Source organism: Acinonyx jubatus, chromosome F2 (assembly GCF_027475565.1).
Source record: "Acinonyx jubatus isolate Ajub_Pintada_27869175 chromosome F2, VMU_Ajub_asm_v1.0, whole genome shotgun sequence".
NCBI classification, from domain to species: Eukaryota; Metazoa; Chordata; class Mammalia; order Carnivora; family Felidae; genus Acinonyx; species Acinonyx jubatus.
The window spans coordinates 11,936,311-11,959,229 of NC_069394.1; the positions used below are offsets into that span (position 1 = coordinate 11,936,311).

The 22,919-nt window shown below is 40.0% G+C and overlaps 1 long non-coding RNA gene across 3 annotated transcripts in view; it reads left to right on the plus strand.

The window, feature by feature from the left end:
- The window catches only part of LOC106976889 (uncharacterized), a 319,186-nt gene that overhangs the window by 136,860 nt on the left and 159,407 nt on the right, over window positions 1-22,919 (plus strand). For all 3 annotated transcript variants that reach the window (XR_008292536.1, XR_008292539.1, XR_008292538.1), the window contains exon 2: window positions 97-225. This is a non-coding gene — a long non-coding RNA (uncharacterized LOC106976889). The remainder of the gene's footprint in view (window positions 1-96; window positions 226-22,919) is intronic.

Consider the following 22,919-nt stretch of genomic DNA (forward strand, 5'->3'; position numbering starts at 1 on the left):
GTATACAAAAGAAGCTGTATCCGCAGGGAGGAATAAAAACAATCCCTTAGTGGAGAAATCTAATAAAAATTAAATGATTTTCCCTTATTCTTCCAGGCATTTAAGGAACTTGACTTTCAGAAAGACAGTGCTTTTTGGACCTGAAGTTAACACTTTCCTCCCTGGTTAATGCTGCCCTGTTCTGAACTTCTCTATTCAAAGGTTGGCATGAAGACAGCTACTGAGGTAAGTAAGGGTGAGGTGTGACCAATCACCACCAGCTTGTGGTCTATTATTAAAACTGATGTCTTGTTATAGTCCCAGGGCAAGGATTTTTATGACTAATATGAGGAGGAGGATGACACAATAAAAGGGAAGGAACAGAAAGGAGAGGGAGGAGAGAGAAGGGGAAAGGGAATGGACTTTGAATATACAGATGCTCCAGTCAGGTTGTCTCAGGGCATTTCAGTGGAGAATGTTGAAGCCTTATAGGCCTGGATGACTTGGTGTCATGAAAACTGTTCCTACTTTTCCTTCCTTAAAAAGAAAATGGCTTTATATTTCCCTGATGATGAGTGATGTTGAACATTTCTTCATGTGTTGGTTGGCCATCTGGATGTCTTCTCTGGAGAAGTGTCTATTCATGTCTTTTGCCCATTTCTTCACTGGATTATTTGTTTTTTGGGTGTTGAGTTTGGTAAGTTCTTTGTAGATTTGGGATACTAACCCTTTATCTGATATGTCATTTGCAAATATCTTCTCCCATTCTGTTGGTTGCCTTTTAGTTTTGCTGAATGTTTCCTTTGCTGTGCGGAAGATTTTGATTTTGATGAGGTCCCAGTAGTTCATTTTTGCTTTTGTTTCCCTTGCCTCCAGAGACGTGTTGAGTAAGAAATTGCTGCGGAAATCATTGCTTCCCTATATACTAACTAATTTGGATGTAAATTTTAAAAAATAAAGTTAAAAAAAAGAAGTGGCTTTATTTTGACTGTATAAGTGTTTTATTTTAAATTTTTAATGTTTACTTATTTTTGAGAGAGAGACAGAGACAGAATACGAGTTGGGGAGGGGCAGAGAAAGGGGGAGGCACAGAATCCGGAGCAGGCTCCAGGCTCCGAGCTGTCAGCACAGAGCCTGACACGGGGCTCAAACCCGCAAGCCATGAGATCATGACCTGAGCTGAAGTTGGACACTTAACTGACTGAGCCACCCGGGTGCCCCTTGACTATATGTGTTTAAAAGAAAGAGAAACAATTTTCAAAAATTCAGAAGTTGTTTTTAAAATTAAAAAGGAACAAGATAATAAGCCCTCAGAGTTGTGCTGGTGTTAGATAATAGCCGCTCAGTCTTGGGGTGCCTTGTTTACCTCTTCACATTGTTTTCACTATGCTGTAGGCACCGTGATGTTAGGGACCGTGTCTGCATAGTTTATTGGCCTATCTTCAATGGTTAGAACAGTGCCTTACACAAGACAGATGATACACTTTTTGTTGTTGTTGTTGTTGTTGGAAGAGACAATGAATATACGTGCATGTAAATTGTATTTTAGAAAAATAAGTTTATATGATACTTAAAGAATTACAACCTAATCTCTTCACTTAATAATGTATTGTATACATTTTGCCATATCAATAAGTGAACATTTACACTGGTTTTTTTTTTTTTTTTTTTTGGCACTCCAGAGTGGTCTACATTTTGCCTCCATGAACATATAATACTTTATTAAAGCAATCCTTCATTGGTATATATTAGAGTTATTTCCATTTTTCATTGTTACAAACAATATTGCACTAAATATTTTTGAAAATACTTTAGCTATTTTCTGATTATTTGCTTGGGATAAATTCCTAGAAGTAGAATTGCAGGATATAAATCATATATTTTTATGGCATTTAATTTATATTTCCAAATAGCCTTTCAGGAAGATTAGACCAATTTACTTTTTCACGAGATGCATATTAAAATGTATTTTCTCAATAGTTTTGATAAAAAAAGATAGGCATTGCCCATCTTTTAAAATACACATTTTTATGACTACTGTTAAATTACGACTTTCTTTTTAATCTGTTCCACTTTCTTCTTTCCTTTTTTCTTGCTATTTGCATTTCTGTATTTTTTTAAACTGTTCATTTATTTATTTTGAGAGACAGAGAGGAAGAAAGAATCCCAAGCAAGCTCCGTGTTGTCAGTGCAGAGCCCAACTCACAGTTCAAGCTCACGATCTGTGAGATCATGACCTGAGCTGAAATCAAGAATCAGACGCTTAAGCAACTGAGCCAACCAGGCGCTTTTCTTCTGTGGTTACCTTTGTATCCTCTTACCTTCCTAAATCCACCTCTCCTTCTTTCCTTACTGATTTTTTAAGAGCTTTCTCTATATTGAGAGCATTAATCTTTATTACAAATAGTTTCCGTACTTTCTGTTGTTTGCTTCTTAGTTCTGTTTATAACAGCGGTAATGGTGGGAGTTGATGGCTGCTGGCGTTGTTAATTTTGGTGTTGCTGCTTGGCAATGTTGTTTTCTGTTGGTGGCGGTGGAGATTTTAGTAGTAAGGATGGTATTGTGTCATTTTAACCTACAGAAGTTAAATTCTACCACTGCTATTTCCTGCTTTAGTTTCTGCCTTTGGTGCCATTCAAAGAAATTTTTTTTTTTTTTTTAAAAGACCATTGCTATCTTAAAACTATATTTAAGAAAATATTTTGTTCTAATGCTTTTATGATCATAGACACATATACACTTACATGTGTTTTAAATATATATATATTTGAGAGAGAGAGAAAGAGCATGAGTGGGGGAGAGGGGCAGAAGGAGAGAGAGAGAGAGACTGGATCTTAAGCAAGCTCCACCCTCTGCATTCAGTGTGGAGCCTGGTACAGGGCTCAACCCTATAACCCTGGGATCATGACCTGAGCCAAAATCAAGAGTCGGATGCTCAACTGACCAAGCCACCCAGGCACCCCTACTCTCACATGAATTTTAATCCTAATCTGTCTGGAATGAATTTTGTATAAAATGTGTAGTAGGTGTCAAAGGATCAGGAGATCATCACTCACTATTATCTCAAATTACAAGACAAGGCTGAATTTATTGCTCCCAATTAGGGAGATCCATTCTGCTGAGGCACGGTGGACCCAACATTACAGGCAGTGCATCTTACGGGTGCTGGGGAAGTGTGTAGTTGGGGCTGGGAGGTGGTTTTAGAGGTATAAGTACGCGGACATCTGCATAAGGGAGGTTATCTGGGGGAGACTGCTGTTGACTGACGCTCTGGTGTGTGTTTCTTTGACTGAGTCACTTCCTCATAAGCTGTCTTTCCAAAGCCAGGGACTGCCACTGATTGATTGGCTTGACCAAGTAGGTCCATTGAGGGGAGTTGTTGATAAATTCAACGGGTTTAAAAGCAGTTCTGATGGTTACCTGTTACCATGGCAACAGACAAATCAGTCCTTTCCCATGATTCTGGGAACTTTATAGTTTTCCGTGGGTATCTAATTTTTTTTTTCCTAAGTGATGGAAAAGGGGAAAGAGATTGTGTTTTAATATGTTTATTGCTTTCATTTTGTTTTGCAACGTGATTTTTTTTAAGTTTATTTATTTTGAGAGAGAGAGAGAGAGAGAAAGAGAGAAAGCAGGGGAGGGACAGAGAGAAAGGGAGGGAGAGAGAATCCCAAACAGATTCCGTGCTGTTAGCACAGAGCCCGATGTGGAGCTCGAACTCACGAACCATGAGATCATGACCTGAGCCTAAATCAAGAGTTGGATGCTTAACCGACTGAGCCACCCAGGTGCCCCTAATGTATTTATTTCTTTTTACAGTGTGAATTCATGGAGGTTAGGAGCTCGTTTCCTCTACTCTTTACTCCCAACCCTGTAGCATACAAGTATTTAATAAGTTGAACTCCGGGAACCAGCGTCTCAAGCACCTAGCTGGGCCGTGGCCATAAACAGCCAGTGATTTTGATATCTTTTGATTTTTGCTTTTTGGTACAGGGAAGACCTCCAAAAATCATCAGCAAGCACTGCTTCACATTGCCAGTGACACTCACATTTATATTTGAGAAGGCATAATTGATAAGAATCAGAAACATTAATACTGAGGCCTTCTATCAGCATAACAGCCAATATTAATTAGTACTTGTCATGGCATTCAGTACTACCCGCCCCTGCACCCGTCCCCCCTGCATCTGTCCCCCCAGACACCCATTAAGTCCTTTCTATGGCCTACTTCGGGAGATCTTCACAATAATCTTTTGAGAGACTTCTTATAGGAATAAGAAGAAATTCCTTTTCCAGATAAGGAATCAATGTTCAGAGAAGCAATCAGTGAGTTACATGGGACTGGGGCGAGGGGAGGATGGGTCTGGTATTTATTTAATAAACAATATAAAACACAGTTATTCAAGATACGTAGATGTGTTTTTCAACCTGCACTATCTCATGTTGACCTTCTATAAATGAGAAGGATTTAAATTTGGCGAACACCAGGGAACTAATGTTAACAGGCACTGTGTGCCAGGCACTGATAACATAATTTTATCTTCACATTAGCCCTGTTTGGTGGCTGTTATCACTACCCCCTTTTTGCAGAACCTGAGGCCCAGAGAAATCAAGTAGATCACCAAAGATACACAGTTGTAAGTGGACGAGCCAGGACTTTAAACACGATGATGATGTTTAGTTCCAGTGACTCAATTATGTTGTCCTGTGTCTGAAACTAAGTGGTCCATATACTCTGACATTCCATGAACTGATTTAACTACAAGCTGTCTTGCTTAGGAGAATTATAGAAATGGGTCCAAAACTCTTATTATCTTTCTTTTCAGAAATTTAACCTGTAATCTGGGTTTGGCTAATTCAAGTAAATTTTGTGACTAATCTGATATCCACTTCCGTGAAACCTGATCCCTCATAGTGTTGCTCTGATTCCTATAAAGAGGGTAATGGCTTTTCCAATTTGGTGTTGTATTATTTTCTGACTCTCTCATGGCCCTGGGGTAATTAATCACTGGATGTTAAAGCAGAAGGAGGTTGTGATGAGTCTGCAAGAGCAGCCTACGCTAAGGGGGACAGGAACAATGCCATTAACAGGGTCTTCCCAGGAGGAGAAGCAGAAAGCCTTGTGGCTCTGGGGATTTCCCACATCCTCATTTCAGTCCTCCAAGTAATCGCTGATTGATTCTTGATGACTAGAGTTTATTCCAATAAATGCCATACTTTGCCAGATGGCATATTGCAATCAAGAAAAATGACACTAAAAGGCAGTCTAATAATATCGTGGTAACCACTAATTTCAGCTAGGTTTTCACTCTGGAACACCTATACTTTGTGGGATTTCATTCACCCAAATAAGTCTAATTCTCATGAAGTCTTTTAGAATAAAGGCGATAGTTAAGTTTGGGAGGACAAATAGGTGAGATTATCATTAGTGGTAAATATAAGCTACATACCTCAAGGTGATCACAGAATGGCTTTTGTTCTCCACTGAGACTCTATCACCTAGAATGAGCACTCGTTGAATGAAAGAAGGAATGAGGGTCAGGTACTGAGAGTCCTCTCCAGAATTAGTAGGTCTCTCATCCATGTAGACCCTTGACAGTTTGATCTTTCAGACCCTCCTGAGTGAAGAGAAATAAACATAAACATATTTCTGCACTCACAGGCCTTAAAATTTAGTGAACAGAAGAAATGGTATAAAAATATGGGGGAAAATTTTGAAGAACATTCATGAAATTAGACGATCAGTCAACTAGATCTTAGCCTTTAAAGCAGGTGCATGAGAGATGAAGCTGAGGAGACGAGATGGTCAGATCATAAAGGCGTTCCTAGCCACACGCTGAATGATAGTGAATAGTACCACAATGAGCTATAGATGTCAGGGAAGCCAGGTAAGGACATTGAGCAGGGAGAATAAAAATTTGGAGAGTGCCAAATCTTTTCATCTCGCTTCGGGAAATAAGGGACGGACAAGGTTGTAGGATTCTGGCCTTGGAGGATCGGGAACCTCAGGGTCACTAACCATGTTGCAGCTGAGTCACCTTCCCTGTCTTCACATTCATAATCTCTTGCAGTTCTGTGAGGAGGTAAAGGGAGAGCACTGTTATCCCACTGGGCCAAGTAAGAGGCTGTATCTCTGGTCGGTTCATCATATAGCCAAGGTTAATTAAGTGCTGTGTTGGTTTTGTAGCCGAAGCAGACCTCTGGCCTTCTGCCATGGTGTATTGCCTTTTCCACTGTGTTTACAATGTGGGTTTTCAAAGGCCCATGCAAAGCCAAGGATTTCTATGAAAAGTTTATTCTTTTCTCTATTTCAGTCCTCCAAATGACATAGTCTTTCATCCCCAACTGCCCAGGCTGTTCTTAACAATACTTTCCCGTGTTACCAATGACAGCAACTTGTGGAGTGAGAAGTCTCCCTGTGTGATTTGATGTAATGTAAGGAGGTTCTGAAAAGATGCCACTGTCCTTAGAAGTCTTCCCAAAGTTGCCTTCCATAATTACAAAACATTTTGCCTTTACATTTTATTTGTTTGGATGATAAAAGCAATACCTACAAGAGGAGTCAGATCTCAGCTTTTGTCACCTACCATTAAGGCTGTGGATGCTTTTCTACCCATGTCAGTGGCTAAAGACTTGTAGACAATCATAGTTTGACAAATGAAAGAGCCACAAAGAACCATAGGCATCATGTCGGATTTCCCGATTTTATAGATGGAGAAATTGAAGGTCTGAAAAAGAACATGACAAACCTAAGGTGATATAGGTTACTAGAGCGTGGATTACTATACCCTTGGTGTCCTGTCCCCCAGGCCTGATTGTCCCTAATTCCATGCTAGGGTTTCAGTACGGGCAGCACTATTTGCCAAGCTATTTGTCCTAAGTGGTTTACATACATTAAATCATTAAATTCTCATAAGAACACAATGAGGGAGGCCCTATTATTATTTTATACACAAGACACAAAGATATTAAGTGAGCTTCAGAAAGCTACAGAGCCGGCAAATGTCAGAGCTGGGATGTGACCCTTGGGCAGGCTGGCTCCACAGGCCAAGCTCTTAACCATTACAGTATGCCACCTTTGGGGAGAAGTGTGTTGGGTTGGAGGAGACGCAGAAGGGCAAAGGCAGCACAAAAGAAGGGCATGGCCAAAATACAGTCTAGGCTGATTTATGATTTTTGTCAAGAGGCTGTATTCTGTCATACAGTATAGTGACCCTGAGTATTTGATTCTCAATATACCCCTACTTGTTAGTGCCTTGGAGAGAGAGCAAAGCTCACGAATTGATGACAGGACTAAACACAAGCCAAATGTTCCTGAAAAAAAGGCAAATGATGCTTAGGTGAAGTTAATAGAGATTGAGTGCACAGATTAAGAGAGGTGATAAGTCCAGTCGTTTTCTGTGACACAACCCACATTGGAGATGTCAAGTGTAGTGCGTCTTCTTTTAGAGGGTGCAGTGGGCAAGTGGTACCACTTCGGGAAATATAAATGAGATGGGGACAGGATCCGAGATTTGTCCAGCCAGGAATGGGGGAGGGGTTGCACATACTTCACATGGGGAAAAGAAGACTGAGAAGATGTTCCAGGCCCATTCCATGGCCTTGAACAGTCACACAGTCAGAGAATAAATGCTTCCTGCCTGAGTCCAACAGGACCAAGGTGGCATAGCTCACTCTGATAATTGGAACTGTCATGCAACATCGAATGGGGTGAATCCCAAACCGTAGAGTAATCAAGTTCCATGTCTGTTGGTGTATTCAGCAGAAGTTAGATAAAAATCTCCCAAGAATTATCTCAGGGGTGGGAGTGTTGAGATGCAGGACAGAAGAAAGTAAGTTTGGCTAATGTGATCACCTAGTTTTCTTGAAACTTTCAGAATTTGGGCAATCTTTTGCTAGTGTGATGTATTCAGAGTTGCCTCCCAGTTATCGATTGTATATTACTGTCAACCAAGGATGTCTAGTAAATAGGAGTTTTGCTTCCCAGCATGGAAAGTATGATGTCTAGCTTTGTATGATTCTAGCTTCATATGGTTCAGTTAATTAACCACCACTTACTCCTAGACATAAGGCACCTTCTGCAGATTATTGGGTTTCCTTTAGTGGGTGGCAAAAAAAAAAAAAAAGTAGTATAAAGCAAAATATCTGTGGTGGCAACTAATGGAATTACTTCTTTCTCTTTTGCTCTGGTGTCTTGGGAGTGGAAGCGTCTCTTGTCTATTCTGGTGAATAGAAGCAGACATGAGTTATTATTATGGTCTGTGCCTCATAATTTCTGTGTCACCAAGATGTGCTCTGTTTATTACTGCACTTAGAAAGCTTTAGAATATTAGCCACATAAAGTCTCTCTCCATGGATTCTGTTACCACAGTCTTCAGTTGTTCCAGGAACTAAAACTGTAGAATCACATTTCTGGGGAGAAACAGCTCTCTGCCTTGTTTCTTGCTGGTTGTGCAGTCCGCTGGGAAAGTTTTGTTACAGATCATTAAAACAGGCATGATCCCTGGAGATACTCTGGTTTATCTCCCCATCTTTGCCCTGCATATTTGAGGAACTGAGATCCAGGGAGTGGAGGTGGCTAGTTCAAAGTCATAGGAGACAGTATAGATTTGGACTTCCAGTCTGACGGATTCCTAGTTCTGTGGATTTACTCCTCTCGGATCCAACCAGTCTCCTTTGGAAGTTCTAAATGCACATAAGAGGGGTGAACGACATAGGTGGTGACCAGTTCACCTGATGGGCCAATCTTGTGAAGCATTCCCTTAGTAAGAAAGATAAACAGAAGGTCTTCTCAAAATGAGTGCACTGAGCCTCATTTTCCTCCTTTGTAAAAGTGGGGCTGGCTTTACAGGACTCCTGTTAGGATAAGATGATATGGGATATGTAGAGCTCCTAGCACTGCTTCAGGTGGTGCAGGAGGGTCCTTAATGCTCTCCCTTCTTTTTGGAGAAAGAGAGTGGTATCTCCAGGGATCGGTTGTGGCATTCTGATCTGTGCACAGTGGTAGGCGAGGGGTTAGGGGCAGACTTCTTAGGGCAATGGAGACCAGCCCTTGATCTAAGCTGTTCATTAATATATTTTTTAAAGCTCCTGATGGACAGGGATCAAATACAGTGGCTCCCCACAGCAGTGAAATTAATGTAAAAATCCTAACCAGGGTCCAGAGGCCTTATGTGTCCAGAGTCCCGGTTGCTTCTCTCCTCGTGCCTATCTTTCCCTTTTGTTCTTAATCCATGAAGTGAGAACACGGTGTTCGACAAGTATTTGTTAAATGAGTTATCACCACAACCCCTGTGTAGACTTAATTCGTAGTCTTTGAATAGTTCATTAAAGTTAAGATTCTTCAGATTATTTGTATACCTGCTAAATTATTCAACAATTAAAAAAAAAAAAACGGTAGTACCCAGTACAGGCAGAGCTCAGTGAAATTAGTACCCTGGTTTGGTGTGCAGCTGGTAATTGTCCTGTAACTACAATTAGCAATATGTATCAAGAACCACGATGAAGATAATATCCTTTGATCTAACAGTGTCACTCATGGGAATTTATCCTCCAGAAAGAAACCAAGTGAAATAAAAAGCCCCTATTAATAGATATTCTTTGCACATTTACGTACAATAACAAAAACATTGAAACATTTGAGTGGTCCAGCTAAATAAATTATGATTCCCTCATTGAATGGAATATCATGAATAATTAAATATAATAATTATAAAGGTATGGTAAAACATTTACAAAATAAAGTCTAAGAGGAATATCAAATAGTATCTACACTTCGGTATTAATTACATAAATGTGAGTTTATCTGGACAAGAATAGTGGAGGCATTGTTGTATTAAGTTATGGAATTATGCTAGCTTAAAGTCAAGTATATGCTCATTGTTTTTTTTTTTTTAATGTTTACTTATTTTGAGAGAGACAGAGAGTATGAGCAGGGAAGGGGCAGAGAGAGAGGGAGAGGGAGAATCCCAAGCAGGCTCCTCACTGTCAGCACAGAGTCTGACACAGGGCTCGATCTCTTGAACCAGCTTGATCTCATGAACTGTGAGATCATGGCTGAGCCGAAATCAAGAGTCGGACTCTTAACCAGCTGAGCCACGCAGATGCCCCCTATGCTCATTATTTTTATCCAAAGTAAAGATGTCTTTAAAAAGAAATGAATAATACATTAATAAATAAGAAAATGTTAGGAGAAACAAGATTTAAGAACTTTCTTTTTGGTTTTTTTATTTCTACCTGGAAAACAGTCTTGCTTCTTCCGGTTGGAATGTGACAGTGAGGAGGTTCTTCATATGGGAGAGGAAATAGTACTCCCTGCTCTCTTTGTGCCTTTCTCTGTACTTCCCTTTCAATCAAAAACATCCTGTCCCCAAACTTCACTTTGTCCTTCATTGTCTTCTTCAAATGCCCATGCTTCAAGAAGCATTCTGAATCTGTCCTCACTGTTCCATTGATTTATTCACAGAAAAAAAAATATCCCGTATACTCATTCAACCATCCAATAAGCAAAGACACAAGGCTTCCTTAATCTCTCAGTGGTCATTTGGAGTTTAAGGTATTCATTTGAGACTTCTAGTCTATTTTTCAAAGGCCTGGGCAAGAAGGAAAATGACAGCAATCTGTTGTTCCTTTATCTCCTTTTTTTTTTTTTGAAATGATAATTTGTTCTGGCCATAATTCCTGGTGGAGCATTTGTCTAATTTCAACTATATTTTTCATAATACCATGAGCTAATGGCTAAGTGGGTTGCCTTTATTGCACTGGATCTGAGCTTTAGCATTTTTCCAATATCTGGTGAAAATATCCATTCACATAAACAGAAACTCCATAATAGCTGCATGTGGAAGTTCTGAGGTAATGTCTCTTTTCTCAAGAAAGTTTCAATTTGGAATTTTCCAGAGTGACCCATGAAGCAGTCTGAGATTCTCCATTCCCATTGGGTCAGATGAACTTAGCGAGAGCAGACAGGGGAGATGTTGAATGGCTGCCATATTCCAATCAGTGCAAGATTTCTAGTCTCTGGTTCACAAAAGGATTCCTAATCATGGATGGAAAGGAAAATAATGGAAGTCCTCTAGGATAAGTGGGTGGGAAGAAAAAAGTGGAATAACATTTCTTGGGTGTCTACAATGTGCCAGATTTATACATATGGTTTTTAATATCACATTTCATCCTCAAAAAAACTAGGTGATTTTTCAAGGGGATATTAACCCATTTTATAGGAGAGAAAACAAGATGAAAAACGTAAAAAGAAAAAGAAACTCGAGGAGAAAGCTTAACAAGACCATCCGGCAGGTTAAGTAACAAAGCCCATCACTCTGCATAGAAGGCAGATAATGTTTTATCCAAGTCTATGCTTTTTGGCATCAAATGTAGGCTGGGCAAATAGGTCAAAAATGAGATGTTTTATTGAAAAACAGTCTCATACAAGTGAATCATTTCATCCTATCCTTTCTATATCACTCCTGCATAGAAATTATAAATCTCTTTAGCTGAAGCTCTTGACTGTCTGAATGTCAGGCAGGGTAGCAGAGTTAGAGAAATAATGTTGGAAGCTCCCCAACCAGTGGCTGATGGGAGATCGTGAATAAATACCCAAGCTCTTTCACCTACAATGAGGGGACTCCGAGGTGTGAATTCTATGCTGACTCGTAGGGCTCGCAGAGGGACTAAGCTCTAGGTCTCTACAGTCATAACTGGCTTAAGAGCATATCCTTTAAAACCTGCCTGCTTTCTTTAACCACTTCCCCACTTCCCTACAAGTATCACCTCTCAAATAAACTGCTTGTTCTCACACCCTTGTCCCAGGGCCAGCTTCCGGGCTGGCCAACATTTCCTTCGGATAGCAAGTACAACCCAAGTACAGATGGGGAGTGTGGACTCTGTGAATGGTAGAGCTCAGTAAGGCTGCCTATCACCTCTGAAAGAATGACTCCTAATTTCTATCCTGAGAAGTAAAATATGTGTTTTCCAGTGTCACATCTTTTTTTAATGTTTATTTTTGAGAGCGAGAAAGAGAGACAGAACACAAGCGGGGGAGGGGCAGAGAGAGAGAGGGAGACACAGAATCTGAAGCAGGCTCCAGGCTCTGAGCCGTCAGCACGGAGCCTGACATGGGGCCCAAACCCATGAACCGTGAGATCATGACCTGACCCAAAGTCGGATGCTCAACAGCCTGAGCCACCCAGACTCCCCTCCAATACCACATCTTAAGGTAGGCCAGGGTTTGGCAAATGATAGCCCGTGGGCCAAATCTGGCCTTCTGCCTATTTTACTTTTATGGCCTATAACCTGCAAACTAAACACGCTGTTATGTTTTAAAATGGTTGTTATATAGTACTCTGAATTACATAAATTGTCATTTAAGTTATAGAAGTTGTTGTATAAGTATCCAGAATGTTGCTTCTTGGTCTGTAAAACCTAAAATATTTACTATCTGGCCCTTTACAGAAAGTTCACCAACTCCTGAACTTCCAGCTACTTGGAAATCCCACTGGTTCCTCAAACACCACATTTGTATTAACCATATGAGTTATGGTATCTGGCCCAGTCAGAGCCCTGAGACCAGGGAGGGCAGTTATCCAGGGAGGGCCAGGGAGTGCTAAGCCATAGGATATATGCAGCCTCCAATATGTCCTGTCCTGAAAACACGGCTGTGGCCAATAAGTATCCTCTCTTTGGAATTTAATACAGGTTATGTGGGGGTGACACGATAGTGGAGTATTATGTATAGAGGAATCAGGTTGGAGACATATTGGGGTGGGGGCTAGGGTATGGGTACAGAGTCAGAATTATGAGAAGACAGGATAAACAAATGTTATGAGGAAGCTGAAACCTTGAAACCATGAGGTAAGTATAAGACTTGACACAGAGAAGAGATGTAAAAGGGTTGCAGCCCAAGGATCTAACTAAAGCAGTAAGACTTTCTCTGTCGCATACTGTGAATGCCCTGAGGGCAGCCATACCTTATTCTTCCTTCTTCTTTTTTTTTTTTTTTTTTTTAATCAGGTCCATTTAATACATTTCAGGGTTGTATTGATATAAATGGGTACTAATTTGGGGGTCCAAGGATGCTTTAAAAGTTGTTCCATTTAAATTAATGGAACATTTGACTTGAACATTTTAAAGGGGGTTTTCAGTAACAAATTCTTATCTTTCATTCTAACCCCAAATCTAAATGTTATCAATAAATGTTATCACAGTTATCCAATAAAGCCTGACTAACGCATATGAATTAAATCATTGCATTTGCTTTTTTATCCCATGCTCCAACAGAGTATCTTTTGACTGGCTTCTGTTGCTTATGTCTCTTTTTGACTTTGCACATTGACTCCTCAGTTGTATTAAAAGAACCACAGTCCAAAAGCAATGATGGAAGGACCTCTCTAGGCTTCTTCTTGCGAAATCTAATGTAGTTGTTAGGCGTTGAGTGAAAATGTGCTGATTTATGCACCAATACATTTATAAATATAAATATAGATATAGATATAGGTATAGACATAGATATAGATATAAATATATATTATTTATTTTGCAAGAGGCTCTAATGAGTACAGTTGACCCTTGAATAGCACATATTTGAACTGCACCAGCCTGCTTATATGTAGATTATTTTTGATAAATACAGTACAGTATTATAAATATATTTTCCTGATGATTTTCTTTTTTTAAAATTTTATTATTTTTTAAATTTTTCTAACATTTATTTATTTTTGAGAAAGAGAGACAGAGACAGATACAGAACATGGACTGGGGGAGGGGGAGAGAGAGGGAGACACAGAATCCAAAGCAGACTCCAGGCTCCAAGCTGTCAGGACAGAGCCCGATGCAGGGCTTGAACTCACGAACTGCAAGAACACGATCTGAGCTGAAGTCAGACGCTTAAACACCTGAGCCACTCAGGTACCCCTCCTTATGATTTTCTTAATAACATTTTCTTTTCTCTAGCTTATTTATATTGTAAGAATATAGTATATGGTGCATATAATAAACAGACTGTATGTTATTCAAACTGCTGAATGTTATCAGCAAGACTTCCAGTCACCAGTAGGCTCTTAGGAAAGTTTGCGGGGAGTCAAAAGTTATACATGGATTTTCAATGATGTATGTGTGAGATGCCCCTAACCCCACATTGTTAAGAGTCAACTGTATATTTCTGTCAAAACAGTATGTTCAGTAGAATGTAGGACTCCTCACTCATACATAGCTAACGTCCTACCACCCCTAGCTCTTCCCTAAAGATGTTATCCTGGTACAATTTTGGGTGGCTTTACTTAGCTTTTTTCATCTCCCTGGTGAACTGCTTTTGCCTTTCAAGTTCCATAAATTATCTCTGGGACATAGTCTTAGACAATTATATTCACTTCGATCCTCAGCACTAGTGTTGCAAAAAATATCTCTAAAAATATTCCATCATTCCATGAAGTAATAGGTCATTTGTGGGATGGAAGTAAAATGCTCTGTTCTCGGCAATCGATACATACAACAATGATTTTTTTTATGACAGTTACTTTGATTACTCGATATGTACCTTCCAAAAGTGATTTACCTTTAGACAGCACCACTATCCAGTGTTGAAGTATTATGGGGTAACAGTGTTCTTGGAGCAAAATGGGGGAGTAGAGTATTTGTAAGATACTCTCGGAAGGCAGAGCCAATCTACAAGAAAACTCACATTTATATTTTTGGGGTGTTTTGGCCATAGCTTGGGGGTATGGAGACTTTTCTAGTAGCCTTCCGTTTTGTGAGTTCCTGCAGGACTTGGTTTCGCATGTGTCAAAGAATGTCACTGCTTCCTTATGCTCAATCTCATTGCTTCTGACTTATTTCTGACTTATTTAGTCAGATGGCTCTTAGGCACATCCAGTAAAACGCCAACCACAAAAATGAGCAGTTGCTGGTTATAAACTCCACACATTGTTATATAATCCAGATGACAACACAAGTGTGAAATGCTGCTAATATTCAGCTTTAACCACAGTTTTAACACTTATAGACAGCAAATGTGTTGCTGGGGTGTCCAGTTTTATATTATGAAAACTCCTAATGGAAATGGAAACTTTATGAGCTGGGTCCATTGCACTGAAACTTTATTGTGCCTGTTACATGCTGTGGTACCAGGGGGCAGTGAATTAGACCCACATGAAGAGCCAGAGTCCATGTTCCACAAAGCCCTTGGTTGGTTCTGCTATCATTCAGGGCTCTGAAGTATTTACCTATGTGGTTTTTTTAATGGCATAGTTTTGTCCTCAAACTACAAAGCTGGAAATATCTGCTCTTGGGTCATTTAAGGAGCTAACTTTCATCTCTCAAGGAACGTAGCCCCATAGCTGGAAAAGTCATTTCAATAGGGCAGGAAAAACAAACAAAATAAAACTCATTAAACGCCTTATGAAGTCTCCGACTCCCAATATTGCCATCTCTGTATTTATCCATAGCTGGTATAACTTTATCAGCTAGACATGTCTTTGGATCCAAGCAACAACAAGAATTTTGACTAATAGCGGTTTTCTCATGTAACCAGAAACTTGTGCTAGTTTAATGGTTCAATTATGTCAAGGTTCAACTATGTTTTACTTGGCTTTTCTCTCACAGGCTCAGGTGATATCTGTAGCTCCAAACCTCGTTTCTGTATTCAAGTTAAGATGGTGGAAAGGAGCAGCCATGCCTCTCTTTTTTTATCAGGAAAACAAAGTCTTTTTTTTGGAAATCCCAGAGGCTTCTTAGATTTCACAGGCTAAAATTTAAACCACAGGTACTCAAGTGGCAAGGGAAATAGAGCAGAAGATGTTAATAGTTGGATTTAACTGTTAATGGTTAATCACCCAGGAGTGAGCACATCATAGGTCCTTTTGGCAACGAAGGAAGGTGCTCTGGGCACTGGGCAGGCGGGGGACGATGTCGGCCCAAATGCCCTTCTGGGCCAGCTCAAGGCTCTTCTCTGATCCCACTAATTTCCCCCATCTTTGTTTCTCCTTCTTGCTCTTATTTTTCTATTTTTTTTTCTATTTTTTTTTTCTATTATTTCTATTATTTTTCTATTTTTCTGGCCAATTCATTTCTCAGAGATTCTGAAAGTAATGTTCAGGCCAAAAAGTTAATGCTAAATGAATAATTTATAAAAATTATACACATTTAAGCATAGGAGAGGAATGGAGAAGAGCTGAGTGACTTTTAGGAGAAGGGGCTTTGGATTTAGGTTGAATCGTGTTGGAGTCCTGGCTCAATCCTTATCTCTCACCACAAGTGTGGTAGATTTGGCTTTCTTAAATCTCAGTTTTATCATGAGAGCAATAAAAATCATTCCCAATTCAGAAAGTGGTTTTGAGGATTAAATGCATATAAAATGCTTGTCAAAGTGCCTGCCTGTGGTAAAGCATTCAGTGAATGTTAGCTATAGTAGAACGGTCATCGATTAAGGCTTGGGGACTATTTTGATGTCACCGTTTTATATACATTTTAAAAACTACATAGAATTAGATATGTCACTTTAGAGCTCTATGAAATGCTTTGGGTTGCTGTTCTTCCAATAAATTTCTTGGTTTGTTGATTTAACACGCATGCTAGGCATCGTAGAAGCCCAAGGTCAGGTGTTGGAGATTCAACCATGTAATGGCTGATAAGTTTAACAGTTGAAAATAATACACGTAAATCATACGTACATACATACATACATACATACATACATACATACATATATTGATACATAAGGTAGTTCATTTGGATGTTCATCACATTAGGGTGGTTCAGTGTGACTTGAGATTGAATGGCTGTTTACAACCCAATTTCATACCCACTGTTGTATAGATAAATGGAAGAGAAGCACTTGGACCATATGCCTGGCACATAGTAAAAATGTTATATATATTATTGAAATGTTATATATAAAATTTCATATATCTGTAAGTGTTATTAAAATTAAATTATGTTAAATTAAAAATGTTATATATATTCTTTTGTATGCATTATCTTCTGTTTGCACACACTGCAAACGTTTAATCTCCATGGTGTTCTAGAATTATTGATTATTAGCCCTAGAGGTTAGTATATGGGCTACCAAAGGGAGCACAGCTCTGGAGGTTAATAACAGATGTCAGAAGCCCTTCATATTGGAATGAATACAAGGAATGATAATAAATGTGATAATGTATGTAGCTAATGTCAGACAAAGTTCTTTCCACACATTATTTCACTGAATGCTGACATTGGTTGTATGAGATGAGTTCTATTATCCTCCAGTTTAGGTGTGAGAAAACCCGTCTTCGGAATGAATATACAGTTTGTCCAAGTTTGCATATCTAGCAAGTATTTTAACTAGAATGCAAACCCAGGTCTCTGCCATCCTAGCACCCAAGATTTTATTTCTTGTGATACTCTGCCTCTACTTATCATTGTTTATTAATTACTTCAAGCGTTAACATTTGTTCAGTAAATGAATACATAAAATGAAACCTAGGTAGAATGTTTCCAATGGAAGATATTCCTTCCTGGTCACTCTTTTACTAAACCATGAAATGATGTTGCTTTTATTTTTACAAGACGCAAGACAGCAGACACAAATGAGTACTTCTTTAATGAGACTGCTTATTTTCTAAGGTGGACTTGATTCTTCCACTTATCTTCTGTCTCTCCATTCTAATTTAACAGTATAAGTAACAGGAGTTCTTATTAACTATTTAACAACATGAAAAAATAGGTTTAATAAAAGGAAACCATGTCTTACGCATTGATCAACTCTCTTTGAGACTTGCTGCATTCTGAATGCTTTCTGTGTTCTCTCCCTTTGAATGTCCAGTGATTGTGCTCTCCATCCATCCACCTAAAGGGAAAGGGGAAGACTAATTATGATGGCAGTGCAAATGATACTCCAGTTTTCATAGTTGTGCTTCCCTAGAAACTTAACCAAATTCAATTTACTGGAGGGAGAATTTAAGAAAAAAATTTTTAAGAAATTTGTGATGCAGCTAAGGAATCCATGCTTTTGGTGTTTACAACCCATTAAAAACAGGAGGTTATGGAGTCACATATGGCTCTACCGAACTCAACACATAAATAGCTCCCTACTGCATATATCCATTTCATTTTCCCACCAACATCTAAAAGTCCAACATGACCAAAACCAAACCTTCCACCTACTCCCCCCTCCTCCCCTCCCCCGCTGTGCACAAATGGTTTCCTTGTCTAAGGTGCCCTTATCATTGATTGGCATTTCTACCCAACCCACTTCCCAAGCCAGATATCTGAAAGTTGCCCTCAACTCCATTATCCCTCTCTTCTTGTACCTATCCAAGTCTTGAAAACCTGAAATTAGCAATTCTCAAATCTCTCTTCTTGCCATCCACTGGCACTGCCTTAGTTCAGAGCACTATTCTTTTGTCAACTTCACTTGAATTAACGGAATGACTTATTGTCTCCAGTGTTGAGTGTCCCTCATCAAACCATTCTGCACATCCCAGCAGAGTGATTGATCTTTGGTTAAACAAGGCAGATATTACTGCTTGTTTGCTTATAAGTCTTCATGGATTTCCCTTGACTTCAGGAAGAATTCCTAATTCGTTAGAGAGGATTTCACTCTACCATCCCATCTCTGCTTCTCTCTGTAGTGTCTCTTCTTGCCCCTTCCCCGAGGCATGCTCCAGTCAGGATGAATGCTGCATGGCCCTTCTAGAGAGCTCTGGCCTTCATCACTCTTGGTAGTCTGCATGTAATATTCTTGCTTCCTGGAAACATTTGCTTCCCTTCACGTCAATGTTGAGCAAGCAATTCCTCACATTTCAGCTTAGAAACTATTTGCTCTTGAAAGCCTTTGGATTCCTGGGACTGGGTCACATTCCTTTCTCTGTAATGCCCTTGTCTCACTGCTGACTTGCACTGTTCAATGATCTCTTTGAAGAACTGTACCTGGGTTCCGTCCCTGTGGTCTATTCTAGAGCCCAGCATATAATAATTATTCAGTAAATACTTGCTGAAGAAATGGCATGCTGGCTGCAAGAAGGAAAATAAGGGCATTTGCTCCAGGTATAATTTGCCTTAGCTATCCTGATATATTCAGATTGGGGTGACCCGGTGGCTCAGTCAGTTAAGCGTCCGACTTTGGCTCGGGTCATGATATCATGATATATTGAGATTAAAGCCGGTGAGTAGGGATGTGTGTGGGTGTGTGCAATACATATATGTTTAGCTTGAGTGATGAGAGTTATTACTATTACTCTTTCCTTCTCTCAGCCTAGAGAGATGAACCAGACTTACTCAGAGGCCAGAGGACTCAGGGAAACTTTGGGCTCTAGAGCCATTCAGACCACTTGTATTAGTTTTCCACTGCTATGTGACAGATTATTACAAAATCAGTGGCTTAACACAACCCCATTAATTAGCTCACATTCTCTAGGTCAGAAGTCCAGCATGATATGGCTGATTCCTCTGCCCAGGGTACCACAAGGTTGAGATTAAGTGAATTTTCATCTCCAGGATCTAGGGGAGAAAAATCTCTTCTAATCTTATTCTTGCTGTTGGCAGAATTCAGTTCCTTGTGACTGTAGGACTTAGGTTTATTTTGCTGGCTCTCAGCTTCTAGTGGCCTGTTTCCTTCTTTGCCGTGTAGCCCCTTCCATCTTCCAACCAGCAATGGTGTGTCAAATCATTTGTGTGCTTTGAATCTCTGACTTTCTCTTCTACTGCAAGCTGGAGGAAACTCTGCTTTTAAATGGCTCATGTGTTTAGGGCAGGCCTACCCTCATACTCTTTATCTTAACGTCAATTGATTGTTTTTACATCTGCAAAATCCCTTCACAGTAGTATGTTAGTGTTTGGCTGAATAAATGGGAGGTGTGAGTACACCAGGGGGCAGGAATCTTGGGGTTGTTTTAGAATTCTGCTTACCACATCAACAAACCGCACCAAAGAGAGAGGGGGAGGGGCACCTGGGTAGCTCAATTGGTGAAGCATCTGACTCTTGATTTCAGCTCAGGTCATGATCCCGGGGTCGTGGGATCAAGCCCCACATCAGCATGGGGCCTGCTTAAGATTCTTTCTCTCTCTCTCTCTCTACCCCCTCCCTCTCCCTCTCCCTCTCCCTCTCCCTCTCCCTCTCCCTCTCCCTCTCCCTCTCCCTCTCTCCCTCCCTCTCTCCCTCCCTCTCTCCCTCCCTCTCTCCCTCCCTCTCTCCCTCCCTCTCTCCCTCTCTCCCTCTCTCCCTCTCTCTCCCTCTCTCCCTCCCTTCTCTTCCCTCTGTCCCTCTCTCTGGCTCACATGTGCTCTCTGTCTCTAAAGTAAAAAAGGAAAGGAAAAGGGAAAAAACAAAGGAAGGGAGGAAGGAAAGGGAAAGAAGGAGGGAAGGAAAGGAAAGGGGGAAGGAAAGAAGGAAGGAAGGAAGGAAGGAAGAAAAAAGGAAAAGAAAGAGGGAAGGAAGGAAGGAAGGAAGGAAGGAAGGAAGGAAGGAAGGAAGGAAGGGAGAAAAAAAGGAAGAAAGAACCAAATAGAATATCTACAGGAAAATTTGGTGATGAGAATTGGGTTTGGGTGGAGGGAAACACGATCTAATTTTTGAAGGGAGATGTATCACGTCCTGGTATCGCGCTTGACCCTGCACACATGAAACTTGTCCAGTGCGAACATGAATCACATTTTAGTTTCAGCTTCACATTTCATGGCTTCCTTGCTCACTCTCTCTAGTTGGCCCTGGACACATGTCTTATAAAGTTCCTCATCTTTTCCCATTTTCATCACTATTATCATTGTCACCATCATTTCTTATCACTACCATTTAATGAACAACTTACTCTGTACCAATGTGTTATGTATCTTACATCATTGAATGCCTTCAAAAGTCTTATGTAACTAGTTACTGCTGTGCCCATTCAGCAAATAAGTAAGCTGAGGCTCTGGGTATCTGATGCTAAAGATCATTTGTTTCATCTTGATATTTCCTGTGTTTTTTGAAAATGTGATGAGAGAGATTCATTCAGGAGCATGTGTGGGAAGCATAAGAATTAGAGCTCAGCACTTTGGACCTCCTAGCTCACCCATCAACCCTTTATAGGTAGAGCCAGTAACTGAAGAGACATCCCACCCATCTTCTGAGAAAGTGGCTCTTGTGGGCGAATAACACATTCCTCATTTATTTCCCCTTTCATTATTAGTTAATTGTGAGCTAAGTGACCAAATGATCTTAATAAAATTGGCCTCTAAATACTGAATTGTAAACTTGTATGAATCAGGATCATGTGTCCTGTAAGATTTTTTTCTTCCTTTTTTAATTGAGTTCCACTTAAACATGCTCAGTGAAATATAACAATAGGATGCTCTGTTTCAACAGTTAGTCAGACCCAGCTGCTATGAAAATAATATGTTTGAGAAAATTGACTTGACATTTGATGGCCTTACGATTCTTCTGACAGGATATAATCAACTCATTAGGAAGAAACAGAAGCCTTCCTTGTACAGCCACGTATTTCTGGCCATGACCGCATTCCCTCGGAGTGGGGTGGGTGAGTGTTCAGGGCACATTGGGGCTTCATAGCCTCGGGGGCAGCACTCAAAGTGACCCAGTCTATTTTCTCTTCCTCTGTCCACTGTTCTTGATCTGATGAATGGGAAACATTACTTTCTTAAGCCAACAATTTCTTTTTTTTCTTCTTTTCCTTCCCTGAAGTCTAAATTTATAACAAAGGCTTGGATTTTAAAAGATTTCTCTCAGCCTTCCTTCTGCTCAGGAACAGCTGGGACAGCTCTCTTGGGAAAGTGATTAGAAGCAGGAAGTGGCAATTGGGATTCCTGATTTCAGTTCCCAGGCCAGTCTGAGTTCTCTGTGGGCCCCCGAAGGGCTCATCTCAACCCTTTGCTTAGCTCCAGCATAAAACTCCTGGTTGCTTTGTCTGTTATTCCCAAACAAGTGATGTGGGGGAGGGGAACGAGAATCACCTGTATGTAGAATCTAAATGCCAGCTCCCTAGGACCTCCGGAGTGCTCAGACTTCTTCTGTAGGCCACATTTTCACATCTGTAAAATGGAACCAATAATGGCCATCTTTAAATGATACTGTGTCAGAGGCAGTCACATATAGAATATTGCTACAGAGTTCTTGGCATGTCTCCTAAATTCTATACTGGACTCTTTTGCCTGGAATTGTCTGTAATTTCTTTAAGTCTTCCTATTCAGTCAGTCGGTAAATATATGCTTGACATTATGTTTTTTTTTATGGCCTTTTAATAAAATAATCATATCAAATATTAAATCCATATAATGATGATGATTTGTATGCATTTCATGATTTCAGCTTACAAAGCTTAGTATTAAGGCTATTTTCATTTAATTGTTCTGATTTGCTGCATTATAACCTCCATCAGAAGAGGAACTCTGTCTTTCTTCTTATCACTATAACCTGAGTATCTAAAAGAGTTCCCAGTACATAGAAGGCATTCTAAATGAGTTAACTGAGCAATTAACTAATTGTAATTTCAAATATTTTCCAGTATCTGTGCTTGACTTCCTTCTGTACACTTTATATCAGGGATTTGCAAGCTACAGCCCTGGGGGTGAAATACTGTGGATTGTCTATTTTTGTAAATAAAGTTTTATTTAAGCACAGCCATGCCCGTCCATTACATATTGTCTTTGGCTGCTTTTGCTTTACAATAGCAGAATTGAACAGGTGTGACAGAAACTGTATAGATCACAAAATGCAAAATATTTACTAACAGTTCACAAAACGTTTGTTGACCTCTGCATTTACCAGACATAGAGTGATATCTCCGAAATGCAAATCTAATTATTTTACTGTCCCTGCTTGAAACACTCAATGACTCCTCATCGCCCTTGCAAAGAAGTCTAGGATTAGTCTGCTATCAAGTTCATGATCTGAATCCTGTCAATCTCTGCAGAGTCATCACTTGCTACCTCCTTGCAAACCACGCATCCTTTCAATCTGTCAAAGGTACCAGGCA